Here is a 12,573-nt window from a genome sequence, read left to right on the forward strand (position 1 = left end):
ACAGAGGCCTCTGTGACCCGAGGTGAAGGTCGAACTTCGGGTTGCAGTGATGGTTATTAGGTCAGGAGTGTGGTTGCCATGGTTTCCCGTCAGTGGCAATGAGAGCACTGACCCCAATAGACATGACTCTCTGCTCAACCTGGTGTGTAACGCACACACAGAAACATATTTACAGAGTTACTGGGGAAGAAAAAGCCCAACCATGTTTTAACATGTCAGTAAATGTATGACACAACTACCTAAGAATAGGAAATCTCAACTAAACAACAACAAATAATACATTGTGATCACAATAACAGCAATGACTAATATCAGTGCCGGTCTGAAGTGACCAAACAGCCGTACTGTCTGAGCACTGAGACAACCTGACTCAACAAGCGTCAGACTGAATAATCAAGCAAAGCTCACAGAGTCACCGTTGGTGTCTCACAGAGAGACGACCGATTCACCACAGAGAACTCACGACAGCCACGGCGATCCAAATCTGACGCAAAACATTAAAATCAAAGAGCAAACAGGCCAGTGTCGGCATCAGAGAGAACACATATGAAGCAGAAAACCATATTAACCGTTCAGGTGTTGTGTGGTTTATTAAAACGTTCTTTTTGAAAACAAAAAACGCTTAATGGATAATGATGCAAAAACTAGTAATAAAGCCAAATTACAAATTGGGCTACAGAAGTACATGGATGTATAGATAATGCACTATAATTACTTCGATTATATGTATCCATGTGTGCAAATATCATAATACTGCTTTCCACAAGTGAAAGCGTGAGTGAGAAAGTAGGATTGGACATGTTGATTAATCGATGCATTTTCTATCTTTGTGTAGATTAAATATACTTATACTTCATATAATATATCAATATATATATCAATATACTTCACCGATTTGAATGTGGCTTTGTTTTGCTAGAATAGCAGTAGTATTTTTTAGAAAATGTGCTTCCTTCCCTCAGTTTTTCCCTGACTTGTAAAAAAATCTGTTTTCCCAAATTTGCCCTACTGTGAGTCAAATGACGCGTTTCGCATCACAGTAGGGCAAATTTTGAAAATGGAAAACAGATTTTTTTTTACAACAGTGAAAAACTGAGGGAGGGAAGCACATTTTTAAAATACAATACATAATCTAGCAATACAAAGCCACATGCAAATCGGTGAACTATCCCTTTAAGTGTGCATATGTGTCTGGGTGAATGGCGAGTAATGGTTAATACTAGTAATAATAAAAATATTGAAATCAAGAGCTCACAGAGAGCTTTTTCCACCCTACCCACAGCCACCTGTCCCTCATCTGACCACTGCTGCCCTTCAACTCATGCAAACACCTGTCCCCTTTAATGGCACCAACAAGTGTTCCCTGTGCAAGCACTTTGAAACCACCCAAAGTTACAGTAATGACATTACGAGTTATCACCATAGGTTCACACACAGCTGGGATTCCAGGATGAGGTTAAACAGAATGCAAGAGCAGGGCAAAATTACACTGAAGGTTTGGTGTCAGTGGATGTTAACACTTTTTACAGAATCAGATGGTGGTGTTTCTCATCTCCCCCCGGTTTGATGGTCAGCATTTATCCCATGTAACTGCTGGCTTGTGTGCAGTGGAATTCACTTCTGAAACTTTTCATATGAGGCTCTTTGTGTTTTCCTGCGTGCAGTGCAGTGCAGTGTCGGGGTGGGAATCACAGGGTACCTCATAATACACGATGAATGGTTCACAATATCAATATAATCCCCATTCAACAATTCTTTGAAAATTAATACATTGCAAAACAATAATTCAGCACTGTATTACCATAACATTTCTGGTTAAAAAAAGGTTAAATAAATGAAAATATCTGTCTAAATGAAGAAAACAAAGCATCTGTGAAAAGTTAAAAGTGCAGGATTTCTAAACTTATTCACAACGTAGAGAACAAAGTGCATACAGTCTATGTATTGAACATAGATGGGAATTCGCATAGCACATTATCCTACTGTTAACTCCCTCTTCTTCAGCCCTCATTCATTTTCAGCAATCGCTGCAAGAAGACATCAAGTAGTGATGTCAGGTGAGTGAAACTGGCAGTGAATTTTATGAATTGAAATCATATTGCAGGAGAAAAGACAAAGATATATCACCAAATCAATATGTTGACCCACCCCTACTTACAGGCGACATAAAGCCGTTACACTGAGAAACACAGAGAGCGCTGTGCGGAGCTGAAAAGCTTCATCAAGCATTGTGTGAACTAATTTGGTTTGAATGTAACACATGTTTATAACTGTTGCACATGCAGCTTTAAGGAAGACGATATTCTAAAAATTGAGGTTAACAACTTCATATTTATGTTACTAAACTAATCACTGTTTCCTGCCACAGTCCAAAAATATGCAGATTTGGGCATAAGGTAAATTTTTGTTGTCGTTTGTCTCCACATATCCTGCGATGGACTGGCGACGTGTCCAGGGTATACCCGACCTTTTTGTCCTATGTCAACTGGGATTGGCACCAGCCACGACCCACGACCCTCATGTGGAGGATAAAGCGGTGAAAGATGAATGTATGAATGAAAAAAACTGGTTCATGCATGAGCTTCTACTACAGCACATTTCACATATTGGTAGTTGAGTGTACAGTATTTTTTAAGGGATTTGGGCAATAACGTATTTTGGGGATTAGCTGCAGGTTTCCAACTTTTAAACTACAGTAGCCTAATATGCCTCTCGGATTAACTGGCAACGGCTTAGCTCTCATACATAAAACATGATGGACACTGCAGGAAATGAGAACAGCCACCACTCCACACTGAGCCTGTCATGGCAATGTGCTGCTGCTGCACACACACACACACACACACACACGTACAGCCACACACGTGCTAATGCAGCTTTCATGCGGAAAGAGCTGCGAGTATTCGGAGGTAGCTGTGACAGCAGAAACACCCTCGACTCTCTCACTACGTCAGTCTTTAAAAGTCACAATCTAATCGGAACACATGGGCAGTGTGGATGAGCCAGTGGTTCAAATATTCAAAAAAGAAGCCAACATTCACATAGTAAGGACGTGAGTGAGGATGCAGATGAAGTGGAACGGATGGTTGAGAAGGACAGAGATGCAGCTTTGATCCCATCATTTTTTCACTCCAGGCATGCATGGCTGAGCCGTCTCCTTGCCTTCTCCCTTCCTTCTCCTCTCGAGATCTTTCCTTTCCACCCCCCATCCCTCCATCCTGACACTACACTGCTGTTTTATTGATTCCTGCAAGATTCACAGCTCCTCAACACTGGCTCCTCTTCCGTCCCTCAGAGACGTTCAGACATACGAGATGTCCGTTAAAGAGACGTCAGTCAAACACAATGGAATTCACTCCGTCAGTTAGATTCAGGTGAGCGCACGGCTGCTGACTGAGAAGATTTGTACTATGATAGTAGACACACACACACAGGGTTAGTAGGGTGTGTGGTGTTATGAGTGGGGAAGCATGTGTATGAAAGAGTCTGTATTAAAGTGATGTCAGTGGAAAGATTATAAGGCTTCTGTGTTTCTGCCTCACAGGAGCCCTGTGTCTGTGAAACTAGCCCAACACACACACACACACACACACACACACACACACACACACCTCCTTCCCCCATTTAACCAACCAAACACGAGTTCCGCTACTGGCATAGCTGTAACAGGGGACTAATTGTGCTGCAGTGTGTGTGTGTGTGTGTGTGTGTGTGTGTGTGTGTGTGTGTGTGTGTGTGTGTATAGTACATGTGTGTGCATGTTTCTATTGGTGCTTTCTGCCTGAACCCTGAAAGCCTGAATCACACCCATGCCGCAGAAATGGAGTGTTACCATAGAAACGAGAAGAGGGGTTTATTCTCCCAGTGCTAGTGAAGCTGACACGTACTGTACATCAATGTTCACGCGCGCACACACACACAAACACACACACTGAAGCTCTCTCCTGGGTATGGCACTGCGGACTTCTCTCCTGCTGAAAAACTGCAGAGATTAAGGTCATTACCACCAACGATGGGAAGAAGTCTGCTTCCTCTTTCTCTCGCATCAAACAAAAACACAGAAACCACTTAACAGATTTCACTACATCCTCATGATCGGAATTAAAGCAAATGGACCATTCAGTGCTGTAATAGACCCACATTAACTCAACAGCTTATCACATGGGTAACTTAACTGCGTTCTTCATTTCCTTCTTTAGACTCAACAACTAAATTTTACACATTTTAAGAAAACAACAACAAGCCCAAAGACTGACAATAAGCAGCTGTCTTTAGGTCAACTTAAAATAAAAAGTAAAAAATACAGTATAAGGAAAACCACATAATGGTCAGGTTATGTTTTCCATGTACATGTATATGCAGAGGTCTGCTACGGTCTGTGTGACGCTGAACTTTCATAATCAGCCCATTTCCGAATCACGGCGTGCTTGTTTTGATCTAAAGAGACAACAAAGGAGACGGTAACCATGGAAACACGAGTGAGGTTATATGAGCATGTCCACCAGTGTCAACACATGTACAAGTCAGCACTCAAAGAATACAGAGACAACAGACAAAACAATGACAAAACATTACAACTGATGCAGACCCTCGTCTAAGAACGGACAGAACTATGGGCAGACACAGAGAGAGACCAGAGAACAAGGAACACTTTTAAAACACAACTAAACAAACAAAACATCATGACACGATATAAACTCAACTCAAGAAAGAACATTAAGGACAGATACAAGAATCCTAAAACACATCTGTCAATAAAGTATATGACAATGACGTGGTCATATTTCCAATGAAAACTGAAAACCTGCAAGTTGTTCCAATAAGTATTATACTGACTTCTGCTTTTGTGCAAAGTTCACTTGATACAATAACACTATGTGCTTCCTGAACAAGTAATCATTAGATTTGATGGGGGGGGGGGGTTGAGTCACCAGTTGCTCTTGGCTCAACGGTAAACTCAAAAGAAAAGAACAGCAGTTGAAGTCTACTGTCGTCCAGATGGAAAGATCATGTTTTACATGAGGAGGAGGAGAGAACGACCCATTAGGCCCCAGTTTCTTTTGTTCTCGGCTGTTATCTATCAGCTCGAGTGCTTTTAGCCCCAAGGCTGAACGAGTAGATGGGTTGATCCTGCTGCTCGTCTCAAAAGGTGGAGGCAGGTGGGCAGAGGAGGTCCAACCTCTCAGCCCCCACCACATCACCTCAGGGCTCAGCCTCACACACACACACACAAAAAAACCCTCTAAACTACTCTTTTTAACTCAGCTTAAAGATCCAGTATGTAACATTTAGCAGGATTTATTGGCAGACATTACTACCCATACTTATGTTTGCATAAGTGTGTAAAACTCATTTGGTATTTAGAGCCAGAAGAACAACAAACTTTCTGGTGTAAAGGCCACCATGGTTTGCTGATACCCTTAGGAAAGGGAGGGGTGAGTGAAGGAGCTCCTCTTTTTGTTATAATATGCAGTATCATCATTAAATGTTACTCATTTTTACACACTGGGTCTTAAAAGTACGGGTAAATGTCAGTACATGACAAAATTGGCACTGCAATTTCACTTTTTACATGTTTTGTGTCATAAAATAGAAAAAAAAACATTTTCATTACTGGTTTATCATCGACTTGATGATCGAGAAAACGTTGGAAAAGAAAAATATAGATTGGCATTTTCCACTCCTCATGTTATTGAAAGTCTTGTTTTATCAAACCGCATCTGATTACCCAAGTAATTCAGTTGATAATCAATTGCTAATTGTTGTAGCCCCATCCATGTCTACAAAATAAAAGCAGAAAAGAAACCTTCAAACCACTTTAAAGTAGAGGTGCATGATGACTAATGACCTCAACATTAGCTGTCGCCTCCTTGAAGTTTATTTATTTTGCTCAAAGAAGAAAATGTATATCTACATCTGATGCGACAGGAGTGTGAAAAATATTATGTTTATTTCCCGACAGAAGAGACTAAATGCAGTTTGGCGCAGGGAAAATCACATACACACACACATATATACACACATAACCTCTCTATAAAAAGTCCAATATCATGCATCCCTGCTTTAAAGTTTGAATTTCAAAGCTGGATTTGATTATTTTACCACTGAGCTTCTACCACTGCAGACTGAACTCCCTGCCCTGTTTGGTTCAGTGATGGAAAAGAAGAACACGGCTTCAAGCTTCCCCTTAATACAGTAACTCTGCTTGTGACTAAAATAGCTCCCTTTGAGTGCACGGGAACCAAATCTACATCACAACTGCCACAAATTCCTCTTCACATGTTTTCCTTGTGCACAGACCTACAGAGTGAACCCTCGCAGACATGTTGCAGGCACACTGTTATTTTGGTGAGCCAGTGTTCAAGGCTGTGATTATCTGATGTGATGTGCGAGCAGCAGCAGAGCTCCACGTGAAGCCCAGAAACGGTGACAATGTTCACTATGTGTACAGATACGTCGCAGAACGAGTGAGCGCTTGTTTACGGTGGGGAACTAATTCTAACACTGGAGGAGATAAATGACACTTGGATGACATTTGCTCGGATACTTCTCATGTGGCTTGAAACCAGAAAAATAACAATGTATGACTGTGTTCAGTCAGTGTTCACGCTGTTATTTTGCAGTCATAGTTTCAAAGGTTTAACAAGCATCAAGTTAGTTTTGTTCAATCTAAACAAAATCCCTTTATCAGATCAGTCAGACTACTTCTTATATGATGCATTTAAAAGCCAGGCTAGTTATGTACAGTAGCTGCTTCATCATCATCATCAACAGGACGTTTAGATGAAGCAGCATGAGAGTCTGCATGAAAACACAGATTCAGCCTGCAGCAACAGGAACATGCCCTACTAAACTGATTCACTCACGAGTGTTGTTGACAGAAGGCACGGAGACACAGAGGATTTTCAGAATGATTAAAGGGAGATGTATATTACAACCTATGTTGTATAATAACATAGTTTACAGTTGAAGACAATTAAAATAACCAATGAATATAATGCATAGGCTGTAATAACAGGCATTTTTGATGAAGAACCACCATCCACAGCTGTTGCAGCACATCTTGTGTGCATGACTGCGTGTGACTTACTGTAAGTGTGGCGATATTTGTGTTTCAGCTTCACTCTGGCTCACTCATGTTTTCTGGTGTGTATCTGCGCCATTACCTCGTTTATGAAGCCCTAAAATTTCGGAAACAAACAGTTCAGCCACTGCTGAGAACACTGGGTTTTATTGTATTCCCAGGCTCTGCAAGCGGTCTGAAAAAGCCTGGAAATCGTTATATGAGGATCACTTCTCTTGAGCAGCGGATCCTCCTGCTCCGGGCACTAGTTCCAGAAGAAGAAGAATGTCCCTTGCGGAGGTGTCTCACTTGCGACAGTGTCTTCTGACTCTGGGTCCGACTCCGGGTCAAAGTCGTAAAAGGGACTACAGCGGGGAGTCGTGACGAAGCTATTTTTAAACACTGTTAAAAAACAATGTTTTGATAAGGATGTCACTTCCAGGTACCTTGCCAATCACAGGACAGTTGGGAAAGCTCTCGTTGGCTGGCCAATCACAACACAGTCTGTCTACTGGGCGTGAGATTTCGGTCTGAAACATCGCGTCTGACGAGAGAGTCAGAGAGGAGAAATTTCGATTGGCTCGTTTGCAGCAACTAGCAGGTTTTTGACCATAAAAACAAGTGAATGTATGTAAGTAGACCTCCATAACTCACATATATAGTATGTGTGATAGAACCACTCTATGGGAGCTTTAAAATGTTTGCTGCAATCCCAATTCAAAACACTGCTTGACCGTGGTGTTCATGTACATACACATCTGTCTCACTGTCTGCTTAATTTCTATAAATATTGAACCTATTTCGTTGAGGTTTTTTTAAAGTTATTTAATGACACCGTCTTCAGACATTTATGACCCCCTGCCTCTCCACCCTGGGATTAAGTCAGTCTGTAATCTAGATTCAAAACTGCTGCTCAGTTTTTCCAAGTCTTTTTAGACCTTTATGAGAGGGATACCAAGACTTTTTAGGTCTGGTATCACTTGGCACATTTAGCTGCTCTCCCCTAGTATCCATTGTGTTGAAGTGCTAAGAGCTACATTATTTGGTGGTTGAAGAACAGTATCATAATTTTATATAGATACTGGCTGCAATTTTTTCAAGATTCAAGATCCACAAAGAAAAGTCTTATTTTTGTCAGCAGAGGAATTCAGTGATAGAAACTGAGTTAGACTCTAATGCTGTGTTATTATGTATTAATGGACCACTAGACCACTAAATGTTGTTATACAACTTATCTTAAATCCCTTAAGATCACATATTTCCATATACATGATTCTTACATGATACCCCTGTGCTGCAAAAAGCAGAAGCAAAAACAGTCTCTAATACCCATTAAGTCTTGTTCATCTCATGAAACACATTACTTCAAAGAGCATTTATGGGAAAATGAATATGACACAATCATTTTCAGCCTTTTCAAGAGCAGGTTGGAAAAAAAGCGTCATGGTTATTCAGGTTTTATGCTGCGATAAATATTTGACCTTCATGCTCAAATACTTAATGCACATTATATTAAGAGCAAAGCTCAAATGAAGGTAAAAAGACACAATTTTTTCATGAAAAGGCTGAAAATATTCGTCTGTGATCAAACAGTCTGCAGATGATAACAAAAACAGCCTCAGAAGGCCTGATAACCTGTCCTGCATTCTACAAGCTATGCCAAAGAACTCTACAAAGCGCTTTGGTCCAGGCCGACTCAGCATGAATGGTGTCCTCTGTTACCCTTTAAACAGTCATACCAGAGATCCCAGGCTTCAAGCCCCACCCCGAACCCTAAGCTGTGGCAAAGAGAGGACAAGACCGCTCTTATTACCAACGCTAACATCTAAAGCTGTTATATTTTTACAGGAGGCAGCTGAGATAAAATGTTACTAAATCGGCCTGCGGTAAAACAAACCGTCCATGAAGGGCAGTCATTTAGTGTAACAGATTTATATATATATATATATATATATATATATATATATATATATATATATATATATATATATATATATATATATATATATATATATATGACGCTAAAGGTTCTCACCTTAGGTTTTTTTCTACATCAGTCTCAATGAGATGTTTTAACACTGAACAGTGAGGGAGGTTAGGAGTCTGATTTTCATAAATTAGAACAAAGGGATTCACTTACGAGGCTTTGAGGAAAGCCTAAAAAAGCACAAAGAATTTTAGTTCAGTTGGGGGAGGATTTATGTTAAATCCCCCTCTAAGTACGCCAAACCAAACCAAGGCCACTAAAATGAAAAAGAGGCCCAGCATATATTTGGACTGACCAGAGAAAGGAAACGATCCCTAAACGCTGCTCTGAAGAAACTGGAAAAGGTAACGTCGCACACGCAGGAGCAGAAAAATGCAGCACCTGTTATGTCCGTTTCTATGCCACAGTATGACATAGAGAAATGTTACAGTACCATCATAAGACACATTTCCAGCTGTTCAGCCTTGATCTGTACACCATATCGTGAAATCAAAGTCCGTCTAGACATCAACTCCCTCCTACACGACCAATCTGAACAGTCTCTCTCTCTCTCACACACACAAACGTAGCCAGAGTAAGGGATTGGAGGATGAGTATCAGGAAAAATAATCAACTAAAGCCTCTTCCACAGTCAAATTGGCAGGTATACCCGTGATTTTCAAACCCAGATACAGGCGCTTAAAATAGCCGATTAACACCATTCCCTGTGCCAGTCAGTACATTTGCATGCAGGGTCAAGTCACAGTCATGACTTTGACATCCAAATGGACAACTGCCCGTGTCCCAGAATACAAGCATTAGTCAGCAATCGGTTTATCGAATGGAAGTGTGTTGGCCTCCGTTCTGCTAGGGGGCAAAACGTCCCCTTTCAGCTCAACAGTACAAGGTGGTTTCCGGCTAGTTATAGCATGGTGACATGCTAAAAAGCTACATGTGGAAATTGTGCAGAGAATAATATTTGCAGAGCTTTTTTTTTTTTACCTGGGACTTAATGCTGATTAAACACATTCCCATTGGTGAAAAACCGATCAAAACCTGTTATTTAAAGGATGTTTTGACCAGTGGGACCGTAGTGTAAGTGATGGTTCAAAGGGTCAATTAATAGGTTTTCTCTTGACTCAAAAGCATCCAATTCAATAAAGTCACCCCAACCTTCTTCCTCCCACACAGTGGATATAGTGATTCAGTTAAAGAATCTACACGCGTGCATGTGTTTAAAAGCACCACAGCATCACTCTCAGTAACATAGTTACCTAATGTCTTTGTGCTCTGTTGGCACGATAACGTCGCTCTGATGCCGTTTTCAGACCAAATGTAATATAAGATTCTCAAGAATAAAACTCAGTACTGTCATTTCAATGTGCACTGGTTTCTCAATTTCGATCGTCGTTTGCGTTCCTGCAACCAGGAGGACCTTAACGTTTTCCGTCTGTGCAGGGGGAGTTTCTGTGATATAAGATTACTTGGAAAATGTAATTACAACAATCTTAAGCACGATCAATTTATTGGATCACTTGAAGCAACCAACCATGAAAGGCATCCACTCAGCCAAAGTCCCTTTTCAAAGTGCTGAGTATAAAGTAAATTGAAAACCTGTTAAATCCATTAGACCTAAGACCCCAATGCTTCCACCCCTCATCCATATGTCTGCACTCTGGAAATGTGATACACGACAAACCAAGTAAAGGAAAAACAGAAGATCCCTAAGGCATATATATCAAAGCCACTTTCAGTCAGCATTGCCCCACTAACAAATGGTGCACAGGTAAGCACATTGTGACTCATACGTATAGACATTGACAAAGCTGGAGAATAATAAATGCACACCTACTGTATAAAAGAAAAACAACAAAATGATCCATCACTTTCACCACATTCAACACAGTGTCTCACACACTTTCTGTCCCTATTTGTGTGTTTCAAGATTCAGTGCCTTTGCCTACAACTGAACATAACTGATCCAAGACTGGGTGAACTTTAAAATATAATACTGTTCCATTCAAACCAGCAACAGCAACATTGCACTAGTAAAGCAAGACAATGGCAAACAGGTTGGAGTATGAGTATACAACATTAATTAGATCATGAACCACTACAGTTATTGACTATAGTTACTCATAAGAGGTGTCACGATCCCGATTGCAAATGTAATATTGATCAAAACGACTTCACAATCTCAACCTTCGAAAGAAAAGGTGAAATCAAGCATTTAACCACGCCCCCAGTGTGACGTCCTGCAGGCGTAGGGCATGCACCTCTGATTTGTTCTAACTTCCAACTCTTTATTTTCAATGGAAGGCTGGCTGAGCACGACTACAAAAAGATGAAGTTTTTTGCCGTAGGACGTGGAAAAACAGGAGTGATCGCTTTGTGAAGGGCAAAAGACAAGCCCATGGAAAGAGTGGTGACCCAGGGGGAAAAGCCCTCCCGGTGATTCTGTTGGATTATGGGATGGCTGTCCCAATAAGTGACACACAGAGACAGACAGTCATTTTGAGACAAATATAAGCCATATCCTAAAATTCAATGGCGGAAAGTTTTTGTTTACTACTGTTGCTAGGCAGCGGAGGTTTATCTGGCAGCACACTTTGACTTCCTGCTTATTCACTGAATATTTTGGTTGTACGTCCCCTGCTGTTGAGGTGAATATTGCAACAAACAACGCGCTGAGCATAAACGGCGTATACGTAACTACGAAAAACAACTCCATTAAGGCAGGAAACGCTCCTGTCTTCTGTCGTCAAGCAAAACTTCCTCAAAATTCAACTCATGCTTTTTAATGAATATTCCAAATATTTGTGTGGAAATGCGGTATGCTGCGATTGTGTGGATGAAGGGATCGGATTTAATGTATTGTGACCGAGGTGAATTTATGTACATCTTCATGTGTTTTACTTGTGTGGAATAAATAAAAAGTTCAAAAAAAAAAAATTCACTCATGCTACAGCGATAACCTGTGCTATAGGGGGGTTTGTATCAACAGACATGCAATCATCATGGCATGTCTGTTACACTTCTTTTCTGTGTTTTCATGGACACCAACTGAAAAACGAACATGCATTTATTTGACATTCACACTCAAACTCATGAAGTAGCTTCTGCCACAGCACATATTGTTCCGCCACACGCATTAAAATATCCATCCCATCACCAAGTCATGGAAAGACTTTAAGTGAATGTTTATGGCCCCAAAGAGCCATCGAGAGGGACAGACGGACACAAAGCTATAGGACAACAGGGAGTGTACTTTGTAGGTGGTCTCAGTGAGACACAGAGGACACAAAAGGAGAGAGAGACACTGTAGATGTAAACGATATTGTTAGTTTACTAAGAGGACCCACGCCAGGAAACCTCTAAAACCTCTATCCCTTCCCATCATCTCATCATCCAGCACCTCGGTGCTTAACCCCAGCAGTCAGCGACTCAACCTGTGACTCTGAGAGATCATTCTGCTGGCTGTTTGAGGCGGCCTAATGGAGCTTTTGTAGGCTTATATTGTCTAAGTCTACACAATAGGCTGATT

The 12,573-nt window shown here is 40.9% G+C and overlaps 1 protein-coding gene across 1 annotated transcript in view; it reads right to left on the minus strand.

Annotated features, from left to right (window-relative positions):
* ccdc88ab (coiled-coil domain containing 88Ab) overlaps window positions 1–12,573 on the minus strand; it is a 74,159-nt gene that overhangs the window by 43,489 nt on the left and 18,097 nt on the right. The window lies entirely within an intron of this gene.

The sequence above is a fragment of the Microchirus variegatus genome (genome assembly GCF_963457635.1).
Source record: "Microchirus variegatus genome assembly, chromosome: 11".
NCBI lineage: Eukaryota > Metazoa > Chordata > Actinopteri > Pleuronectiformes > Soleidae > Microchirus > Microchirus variegatus.